Source organism: Cephus cinctus, unplaced genomic scaffold (assembly GCF_000341935.2).
Source record: "Cephus cinctus unplaced genomic scaffold, Ccin1 Ccin1_scaffold0709, whole genome shotgun sequence".
Classification (NCBI taxonomy): Eukaryota; Metazoa; Arthropoda; class Insecta; order Hymenoptera; family Cephidae; genus Cephus; species Cephus cinctus.
In genome coordinates this window covers 989,539-1,001,812 of record NW_014333329.1, presented here as the reverse complement: position 1 = coordinate 1,001,812, position 12,274 = coordinate 989,539, and the positions used below count along the sequence as shown (strand labels likewise).

The window sequence follows — 12,274 nt, the reverse complement described above, 5'->3', positions numbered from 1 at the left end:
AAGTTTCGAAACTGATATCCAGATATATTTACATCCTAAAGCCAATATCGCAACCGTCGGATAGAAAGGCGCGTGATAGGATTTTTGAAAATTAGCTAAAGAGGGTAGTTTCTCTTTGCTCTACTTTTACTGAACACGGCAACCGAAACGGGGTTGATCGTTTGGCTAACCGGAATCGCGATTTCGTTTCAAATGATGATCTTGCTCTTGTGCTGCTTTGTAGCTCAGGACACCCTGGGAAGCGTGTAGGCGTAACGTGCAGTTATTCCGAGGGTTCTCTAGGATAACTAGGATATATCCAGGATCGGACGAAACGCCCGTGGAAGGTGGCGGTCCTCTGCTCTGTTTCTCGAGGGGTGTCTTTCTATCTATCGACCGTGGGGGATGGAGACGCGCGCACGATTTCTCTCATGCGAAACGAGAAGAGAGGAGAAAAGATCATGGCGGCGCCGTCGGAACCCGAGCGACCAGACCTCTCAGCGTTCATCTCTATTTATCTATCTATCTACGTGCTAAGGTCGCTATAATTCCTGTATTTAACTATATATATTTATTTTATATATTTACCTAGCTATGTATCTATCAACCCTTTAGAAGACTGTACATTTCGATGATGCCTTTACTGAATTTTCAATGTAGGACTATGTCATGCCGAAGCTCTGATGCACCGTATGTACAGGGTGCTCCAGAATTGATTCGCTTTTAACTATTTATGTTTCAGGTAATAGGACAGGATCTAAGGCTGGATCGTCTGATAATTTCGCCATTATACGAATAGCTTCATCCACTTAAGGATAAAGGAATGAAGCTTTGCCAACTATGCACTTTTTTTACTGCACTGCACAGAACTGCACTGATACGCTAGGATAGGTACGTGATATTATTATTTACTTCTTTTTCAGATTTCCAACAGATCAATCACAAGTAGTTTTCTTGAATTTGGCAAATTAAAGCTTAACGTGGGGTATGGAAGTTTATTAAATAAAAATATTTGACATATTACGCTCGTAATTGATGTGAAGAAAATATCGAGTTTAAATAATTAAAAAAACTTTACGAATATTCTATTTTTGTAGAAAAAAATCAAGCCCACTATTCGGAAATTCGGAAATCCGTGTTTTACAAAAAAAAAAAAAAAAATATGCTGCGAAACACGACATGAAACGGAATCTCATATTGTCTCTAAGAACATCCTGATTTTGTGTTCGCGTTTTTCCCTGTTTTACGATACTTCCCATCAGAGGCAGCCATCCACAAAATTGCAGGATCTCTCTCAGCTTCCTCTCGTACGTATATCGTGTCCGGTTTCTCCTGGGCGTCTTACAGACATGCGGTTTGTCCAATTCCGCGCACCATAGCGGACATTCGTCGTCGGCTTCGTTCCGGAGTGTATTAGATTGGCCCGGGGATACGTGACCTCGATGCAGAATCTCGTCCCTAACTCTACTTAAGCTTTCTTGCCCTCTCCACTGTCTCGCGAGCTAACCTGACCTTTCCTCGAATCGCCAATTCCATTTCTATATAAAACTCTCCGTCGTCCCGACTACGGCACTTCCGCCCTTTTCTGGACGTTACATCATATTCTGTTTGCAATGCCATCCCATTCCCTTATGCGAGGAGCTGTAGAGCCAATCTACTCTGCGCACGTACGTTCTCAAAACACCCTCTACATACAAGAATTATATTCTGCTATCTAGTCTTCTTACCAGGTCCACCATATTCCACGAAATGGATTCTTTTCCATTTGTGTTTATGGAAGCTTGGATTTTGATGGAAACCACACCTTAGGCCGAGCGCACCTTTACTCGGGTGATTTTACGGGTCAATTTTTTAATGGGTGGGTGGGTTCTGTAACTATCTTTTAAAATTCTTGAAAAGTCACTTTCTGTTAGCGCGAACGTCAATGGAGTTTATTATGGTAAATGAGATTAAACGAAAGAGCTTGAGATCCTCCTCCATTGATTTAGGAGCGTCGTTTAACGGATAAGATTCAAATTCATATGTAGCAGTTTTCAGAGTTCGAAATAGCTGTAAAAGTTCGAGCAAGTGAAGATTCTACGTGTAACGGATATAGGTAGCCAGAATAGCGATTCTTCTATGTATTCAACTCGTTGTGCCCCAGCAAAGAGCAATTCCTATTCGAACGACTTTCCGTAAAAACGTCTGATCATCAGACATTGTTAAATATATTACACATAAGACTTTCTGTATATGTTCCTGAAATTGCTCGGAATCGTACTTAAAACACTAAATTACTTTCTTCACCAAATACAACATGTACGTAAAACTTCTTAATGGAAATAAGATCTTAAAAAATTCTGTATAAAAAAGAAACAAGATTTCCCAATACAATTTATATTGACGAGAACTGCAGGAAGCAGATATAACGTTTTTCATTTCGATTCCCCTTAAGTAAAGGAAAGAAAAAAGGCTCGAGTCTTTTCACGAGATTTCCTATCTTCTTAACTTCCTCCCTATATATAGATATAGTACTACGACACTTACTGAAATGAACTTGGCCTTAAATGTTTCTTCGTTAATATAATACCCCGGGATAAACAGTCAGTATACTATTCCATTTATTTTTTATTTTTGAAAAAGCCAAAAATCCTTATTTTTTATTTTCAATTGTCAAAACAAAAAATATAAATATTCTAAGGGTGGCCGTGAAAAACTGTCGCGATAAAATTTCCGTAATACGAACCCCTTAAATGATTCAGGCCTGACGTCATAGGCAAATGGCTACCACTCTCTAAGCAAAGTGTTTAGCATTTCACCATAGGGTATACGTACTATCTATGTAGGTAGGTACAAAATATACATACAGCGAATACCGAACGTTATACTAGGAACCAGGAAGCCGGTGCCTTGGTTACGACATAGAAGGTATTTTCTACGTCCGCACCCTTTCTCATCCGACTACGATGTAGGTATAGCATACCTCACCCTTCGATATTTTCATCCCTTCCTACTGGCTGCTTTGAAATTCCTACACGGACTCCAACTTTTCATGTGCTTCAACTAAAGTCGTCCACCGTATCTGAAAGTTTTCCTGCTCTTTTCTGAAATCCTACCAAATGAGACTTGGCCGTCGCCATTGAGATAGATACATAGTTGACTGAGCACATATAGTTGCACATACTATAACTATATACATCAACTATGTATAAGGGCTTATGTATTTATCAGCATCCATCGTTGTTACTTTGACAACTCACCCTTACATCTATTTCTTATACTTTTTACTGCAGATGATTTTCTGTTCGAGCCCAACGACTTCGTGCTTGCTATAAAAATTTTTTTTATTTACTTTTTGTTTTTTGTTACAGTTACTGTGTAACTATGCGTATATGTCACTGTAAGAGAAAGTTTGATATATTTAGTGATTTTTGTTATTTGCGATTATAGAGAAATGTAAATTGATTGAATTAATTACAAATTAAAGTTTTAACTTACGATCACTTAGATAATCGTACCAGAATGATATAAATAACTAAGTACGGAAATTGCTAAAAAAAATTTATTTTTACGATTTCATTAATCGCAAGTCCGTAAATAACATTCGTTTATCTATAATATGCACGTATTCAGTGTCTATAGTCGTTTCATTATGTATCTGTTCAACCAATACGAATCGTTACGCAATGATATAAACTGTATAAGATAATATTAGCTATAAAACGCCATAAAAATATTTCTGAACATATGTCACTTTTGTCCAACCAATTTCTACTGTATCAAATTGATATCGCTAAGCTCAGAGTCCACAAATAAACGCATTTCAAGAAATAATATTTTACCATGAGTCCAATGACTTCTGCAGATTATTGCTAATTGAGACATCTTATCCTGATTTCTACCCTATCAACGTCGAATCGAAAAATTCAGGATCCGTCCTATTAATTCCGGATTGTTAGAAGTATGAAATTATGCAGCACCAAAATATATTAGCATTTGAATAATTTTCAAAAAAGAATTCTGCATCGGCATAAAGTTAATATACAACACGAAAACCAGTTTTAGCCATGGAAGTGGTGAACGTAAAGATGCATCTTTATGATTTCACCCAGGTTCATATGATACAGGTATCGATGCTGCAGTATATATGGGAATGCGCTTCGAATTCTCTTTTTGATTGTGAATCTTCATGTAAGCTTTTGGAATCGTGATTCTTGGAGGATTGGACGATTTCGGATTTACTCGTGTTATTTACACGAATCACATGTGCTGTACCGTATGCACGTGACTGCAAAACAAACTTGGGACGTGGTGTCGTTCGCTGTAGAAACGTTGCTAAGTTAATCGGGTAAGACTGGCTCTCTGCCAAATAGAGTATAGGAGCAAATAGAAAGGGGCCGATGAAAATGCTTTGATAGGATTCCTGGATACGAAAAAGAATATGGTGAAACCAATCGAGTTGAAAAAAAAAATATGGAGCTTCTTTCCTTTACACATAGAGATTTTTCAGTCATTCTTCATACACACAGAGATGTTTTTGCTTGATGATCTTACTAGTTATATCTAATTGGCACGTAACATAGGTATACAATGACGTTACCTGAACGAGAGGAGATGCCGTTGCAGTAAATGCATAAATGATGCACCGTTGCACTAAGTGCAGAAGATCCGCTGACATTGTTTATTGATGCGTTGCTCTTTGGATTTTAATCGTTTGAAACTGTTTTTGAGTTTTCGTAAGCTTGAGTAGTTCTTTTTCAAAAACATTTTCTTTCAGCAATTCATTTCATCGGTACCGTTATGCACAGTGCTTCTACCTTGGCAGAATGCTATGGTCAGTCATGTTTCTTTTTCAATCCGGAACGCGAGTTTAGGGTAAACACGAAAAAAAAAAAAAAGAAAGGTGAAGTACAATTGCGAGGGTGGTAAAAATGTACTTGGAGTCACGGTAAAAGGGGTTCCAATTTTTTTTTCATTCCAACCTACACAAAAAATCTCGCAACAATACTCGCACTCTATTCTCATTCGCAGCAGATTCGAGAAGGTACGTTTTTTTTGCAACGGCTACCATCGACCACTAGGGTGAAAATAGGGAAAGTAAGAAGGTCGAAGGGCCAGAGTGACGAGGAGGAGGGCGGAAGGGGTGTAGCCGAATAAATGGAAAGTTTACTCAATCTCCGGTGAGGCCGAGTGGCGGATGAGGTCGGTGGGTGGCTGTGATAGTGTGGGTTACTAAGGGTGGGTCCTATAAATAAAGGGGTGAGTTGCCACTGATGGGGCCGATCAAAGCGCCGGCGGATGAACATTACCACAGATTGGATTTTTTTACCCAAATACCCTTAGAAAACCTATAGACCTAAACCTTGGAGCTTGGACGTATCGGTACGCGTAGCTAAAATATTTGCGTCAAAGTTTCATCCTGAAAATTGTTCACGTTTATCACCGGGGTTGCTACTATCTGATATATTCCTCGGAACAACCCTCGAGAATAGTCACTAATTCTCGAATCTCGGTAACGAGGGTAAGTGGCCGTAGGACAACCTGGTACAATTTTTAAGTACGTTCATTATATTCACTGGCAATTAACCAGCCCTTTTCTGTGACCATGCATTTATCCTCGCTGCTCACCCTCGTCTGGGAATTTAACGCTTTAACCTTCTTCGTATTATCGATGCACCAGGCCTATATTTACCCCGGTCACAATGACCGTGTAGGTTATCGAAAACCGTAGACAATCGAGGGACAGAGATTACTCAAGAGACAGAAAATGACTGAGTCTTACTCGGCAGGGAAAAAACGAGCCGCTTTGATTATATTTTAACATTTCTTTACTCCCGCTTAATATTATTAGCAAACATAAGATAAGATTCATTTACCCGCAGCACTGTGTGTTAAAAAAAAGTATTCTTTTTTGATCTCATCAATAGCTGATTAATTTAATTTATATAATTATTCTCTGACAAGTATATACGTATGACAGTTTCTTTGCTATAAAAAGCAAAGTGGCGCTTGTGAAGATGCCGTGTGGGCAATTAAACGTCTTCAAGATAAACAGGGTTGTAGCCATCATCGTTCCGAGATCGACGTATATATATTCCCACCTAATACTGACATGGAAGAAATCAGTATGAATGTAATTTGACAGTTAAATGTAATTAGCAAACTCGTACCTTATATAGATACCCGCACAACCTACATTGCACCTGGTCTAAGATAGTTTATCCGAACACCCTAAAAAGCCATATAAAACACAAGTAAGAAAGTCCCTAGGAAAAGCTATTTCCTTCTGTCATTACTCAGAGGGCGAGAAAAGTCGAGCATGAAAAGTGCAATATCTCTGTACCAGCGCCATTTTGTCTTCAGACGTTTCGGGAAGCTTCCACGACTAACCACGTAGGTCAGCCAACCTCCACGTACAAAGTAGTAGGTTGTACAGGTTCTCGAGGTGCAGTCTAAGCAACAGTGTGTGAGTAAATTTCGTGGGAGAAGCAAGCGAGGGCCGAGTGTTCGCAGTAAAACGAAAACACGAGATGTGTCTGGGCCGGCAACTGCTACAGCAGCAGGAGAAGGGACGTAAGAAGCTGGATGATAGTCGGGCGCACTCGATTTATTCATGCCAGCAAAATATTTCATGACCAACAGCTTTGAAGGGGATTATGCGTGGGGACATTGTAACGTGATGTGACTAAAATTGTCTGGCTATCAAAACTTGGCTAACGGTTCGGTAGTAGCGTTGCAATAAAGACAATTCTCAGCATTGATAAATTGGGTTCAGTCAAATTACGAATAATGAAGGTATACCATATGTAAATAAATTGCATGATATATACATATAGAAGGATCGTCTGATAGAGATTATAACAGATAAATATTATAATCCATATCACAAAAAATACATAAAATATTTCAGTTTCTTGGCAGTAGAATTCTTTAATCGGCTCATTAAAGATTTGAAGCTGTCCTATGCTGCCATTTTGATAGTAAAAGCCACCAGGGCTATTTACGGGTGCGTCATGTGTTATTGCGAAGTAGTACAGGTTTTCTAAGAAATTGTAGTTACATCATCCAACCAGTGTAACGGTGCTTTAGAATATTGCAATGAAATTTAAAAATGGAATGCATCTGTCCCTCGATTCACTATTTTGCATCCACGAGTTGTATCCACATTCTAATTAAGACTTTAGATAAATTACTTTTTGTGGTAAATGTCTACTTTTATTTTTACAGGAATCACGGAACAATTACACAGCCTTGCGTTAGACGACTCTAGCTTACTCGGCCTTGATGGCCATTAAATGTCACATGCTTCGTATATCTGACACGCTTCAATATGACGTAAAAAGGATCCGTTTATTCACGAAGAATAAGAATAGAGATAAATAATAACTTTTTTCAAACGAAAGACAGAACATTATTTACGCAATAGTATCGCACGCTTGTGATAATAAATTTTATTGCATGTTTAGTCAACAATTTGTAAAGTGTATTTGAAATTGTTGTAAATCTTGTTAACGTGTGTATAGTGATACGTGCGAGTGTAATAAAGTAGATCAATGCGCAATAAATACGTGATTTATATGGATTGTTGTAAACCATATCAGATAGAATATTAATGTTTACAAAAATTGTATGTATATTCCTAACAGTCTGCCTATGTTCTGCGAGCAACTTAAACACGCCTGTCATAACCAGATGAAAACGTCATAACATTATGTACAGTAGCACCTTTTGAACTTATGCCAATTCTAAGGATCCTTAATGATACAAGTAACCTTGTTATATTATATTATTCATAATCAAGTCGATTAATACTGAATGACGAGACACTTCGAAAACAGTGCTACGAAATTCCAAGAATTCCATACTTATTTTTTTCTAACGCATTTTCGCCAAGGACTATAGCATTAGGTAAACGTAGCGCGCAAGAGAAAAAAATATACACCTTGGTAAAAGTACGAGGGTTTAAATTAAATTGAAACGAGAAAATACCAAGGAATTCCAGAGCCCACAAATGTACTACTTAAAGCAAAACAAGCAACCCCGACAATAAATTTCTCGGTTGTACCCAAACGAGCACTACCCAGAAACCACGTACCGACTTGTCCATCGCAGTAGCATAATCCCTAGACTCACTGTCCAATAAGAGTAGAGTATCTCTGAGAAGTAAAATAGGGAATGGTTGTTGCCATCCACCTAAGTATTCCCAACGGGTGGTGCAAATCGAAAATAATAGTACCAACCTGCGTATCGGACAGACGAGGTTATTTGTAGACGTCATGAGCATAAACGAAACTCTCAAGCAACCTAATAACACACGTTGCACAACGACTATTACGCACGCATGCGTGGACGCACTGTGAATTGCCAAAAAGAATTTTGAAAGAAACATTGACTATAGCAAGGACAGCGTGGGTCATATAGAAATTGAGATTATGGTTAAATTAATCATGCTAAACGTTAATAAAAATCTATAAAAAATGAAATTTCTCAACCGATCGAAGCAACGCCGCATCTCGTCGAAGCTGAACTGGGCTAGATCGACATTTCAGCAAGACACCTAGCACTCTCTCCACTGGTAAGTACATGGGTTACGATAAACACCAGCCGTGCATATGTATCCTTTACACGAAGCTGGTTGTAGTAGAACAAGTATCTCTTTGGATAAAGTGAATACAAGTACGTTTCGTAACAGGAAGCTAAACTACGCTTAGGTTGATAGAAAGAGAGATACTTACGCTTCTAGTGTTTTTGGATATAAGAAAAGTACGGCTAGCCGAATATGACACAATGAAAATAGCACGTAGATATAGTACAGGTATATCAGTTTATATCCTGTATGTATCCCTAGTTAATGGTCTATGACAAAACCCTCCGAAGTATAATGGACATAGTTGCAGGATGCTTTTAGGTTAGGTGACTTACCTAATCTAGAATTACAGTAGGAAATGTAGCAGTATAATTAATTGTTTCTGTAGAATATCTTCGTAACGGATAAGAGAATTAATAAGTGTTGAATTATATAGTAGCACTGATTTTTGATATAGTATAGGATGTACGTATGTTGAACGGTACATTACTTTTGCACTGAAGAATATAGGAACTTCTGATTGAGTGTAATTTAATTGTTTTGTTTTTCATTCATTTCGATGTGGCAGGAAGTAAAAAATGCTTCGGAGGTATTTCTATGGGTTGTCACGTTGGCTGGAATCGTTAGTAAAGGTACTTAAACGCGATTGGAAGAGTGACTGCCGACGGAGCTATGGAGCTATGCTATGTTACGTCACTATATCAATAATGGCCGCCGTGTGACGTCGACCGGCATCACGTTCTCAGCTGGAACCTGATTCACACTAGGACGCAGTTCAGCTTCATTCCAGCTGTCGCTACTGCATGGAGTTTCCATAAGACGAACTAATTTTCCTTAAAAAATTTGTAATTTCCTCGACACATGCATTAATTTTGTATTTATTAGTCTCTGATTAAAGACTCTAAACATACATATGTTATAACTTATAAGATACCATCTTAACAATTCAATTGCAAGCTAAAACATGAATTAACGGTAGAGAATTTACATGTACTACAAACTTGTCCAACATTCAAAACCACAAATTTGTATAATTTTTATGGGGGACTGTACCTGCGTTTTGGGAGCTTTGCCAAGAGTTTTATTTCACAAATCGAGCCAAAAATACCAAGGCGCCGAAGGTTCCACGAGTAGCTACGTTCCTGAACCAGACCACACACGTTGTACGCTACTAACAAGAATTTTGCGTTGTAACGAACTATACATCTACTCGACAGAACACAGAACACAGATTCCACAATACATTGAAGGATGAACAAAACATGTATAAATGTAACGAATTCTGCTTACGAATGTGGCAAATTCTTGAGCGAGACTACCTTCGCGAAGGAACATCATAGTAACCGTTGTATTCAAATCGCATGTGCAAACTTTATGCCTATGGTAAAGACTATTTCGTATTTTAATGGATTTGTAACCAACCAACATTTTACAGCGAACCACTGATGGATATTATGTACTGTTTCCCCGGAGTATTCGAAGTAGACTATGGAAGTGGTAGTGCACACGTAGAAGGGGATGATCGCCATCAAACGACATTTATTGCTGCTCGATAAACAACCCAATAAGATTGGCTGTACTGGAAGTAGCGGCGTGGACGCTTTCGTCGGTTGCTGTAGGTGCCAGGGAGGCGAAGCAGCATCTGCTCGGCCGGTAAAGTAGGTAGCGGCCTGAATTACCGACACGAGTGGTTTGTATGACGACTAAAAACCTACCGCCCTCAACTACTCAGAAACACCCTCTAGGAAATACAGTGAATGAACTTGTTGGATGAATGAGTCTAAATTTAGCAGAACGTGTCGTTGCTAATGTCACTATACGAAAACTTGTATATTATATTTTATAAAAATAATGAAAAATGGAGCACTATATTGTTTTGTAAGCGTATACTCATAATGATAAAAATATAAACAATGTCTGTATGCAAAAATATATTTATAACTATCTATCTGCCTTAAAGAATATTGGTTAAGAGATTTCAAATATACAAAGATACTGATACTGCACCTGAATGCAGGCTAATATGCAACCCGACCTCTGTACCTTCCTACGTGACTAGGCAATGTAAGTAGGAGGGATGATGGTCCGCAGGGTAAAAGACGGATGGAGAAGTAGGGGAAGATCCAGGCAGACGGCAGCCATGATACCTAGTGGACCAATCGCGTACTAGAATTCAACCGTTACCGCGTAATGGCCGCGCGGTACCGCCCCGTATAAAACCTCGTGGACGTCACGCTTATTGGACGCGAAGGCGTTAAAAGTTTTATTGCATCCAAAGCAGTTACACCCGCTCGAACCCCACTCCATTCTCTTCGCGTAAATCGTAAAACCTTGGGATACGGCCCAGTATACCTCTTTACCTTGTGCGCCCCCTAGCTGACGCCCTTCGAACCCTCAGCAAATATTTTTGACGCAACTTTTTGAAAACGCGCGGGATATCTTCGACTCGTCTGAAAACAACTTGTTGAACTGCATTCAGTTTAATTGAGATACTTAAAAATTTATATTCAATAAATGAAATAAATAGAATAAATAAAACAAACAAACTGCGTATTCGAACTATTCGATTAACGTAATATTTTTGCGTCAAATATAAAAAAAGGTTTTATTATGAGAAGCACATTTGCAATAAGTACAGGTCTAAAATATTGCCTCTCAAATTACAATAATAACATAGAATAGTAAAAAGAAAATCAGATTTTTCAATAATAAGTATTATTGCAATGTGCTGACATCTGATGGGACACCATGGAATCATTGGCGCAGGTATACCTGTAAAATGGAAACCCACCGGTACCATCACGACAAGATCACAGAACCCAGTCTACATCTATCCCCTTTACATAACTACCATATCTGGCACCTCTGCGTCAACCTCTTGTGCCGCACACAAAATTTAACTGTTCGTGTCCCAACAATTAACTAAAAAATTTTGCAGATCTGCTTGATAATTTTGATGTCAAATTATTCGAATTCAACTAATTATAACAGTAATATTAGATTCACAAAATTCGGCTTTATTGCATTATTACGTCAGTGCCACCAAAGATATAATAAATAAACGTAACTCCAAAAACTGCTGAGTAATAATTCAAAATAAAAAAGAATCTGTCACCAATGTTTTTAGCAGAATTTTTTTGGACCTATGTAATACCGGTACACAAAAATTTTTATTATTTTTTAAACAAAAACAGCCCCATTTAATTTAACTCTAAATCATCCCCCATTAACAATCTTATCCTCGTTCACACCTAGAGGTCTTATAGATAACATGTTATTTCACAGTAATTAGACTAGACACGCCTGTCATGCATCAGCCACGGGTCAAAAAAAAAAACGTATTTTAATAATTGAGAATTCTCGTACACAGTCGACTAGCATAATTAGTTTTTAGCGTTTGAGAAAAAACTGTTTATCAATGATAACCTCGCAATTTGTCACTTCGCTCATATCGCTTATAATGCAGTTATTAAAATGCAGATTACCATGCCAACCTTTAATTATCATTCTGTAGCTATGTCTTCGCTATTATCCTTCTCTCTTTATCTTTCACTCTACGTAAACCGTAATGTACACGTGAGAGTCACGAGTTTGCAATAAATAATTGCGATGACATTTGCACAGGAAAATTGGAAATTGTAGCCATCTTGCATTCCCACCTTCCGGGACAATCGTGCTGTCATTAAAGGAATCTACAGACCGTGCAACACGTCATTACGAGCAGTTTGT

At 38.3% G+C, this 12,274-nt stretch overlaps 1 long non-coding RNA gene across 1 annotated transcript; it reads left to right on the top strand.

Moving 5' to 3' along the window:
• Nucleotides 1–382: 382 nt before the first annotated feature.
• Nucleotides 383–7,381, top strand: LOC112494720. Its single transcript, XR_003060467.1, has 3 exons — nt 383–517; nt 722–870; nt 7,186–7,381. It is a non-coding gene; the product is annotated as an uncharacterized LOC112494720 (long non-coding RNA).
• Nucleotides 7,382–12,274: the final 4,893 nt, after the last annotated feature.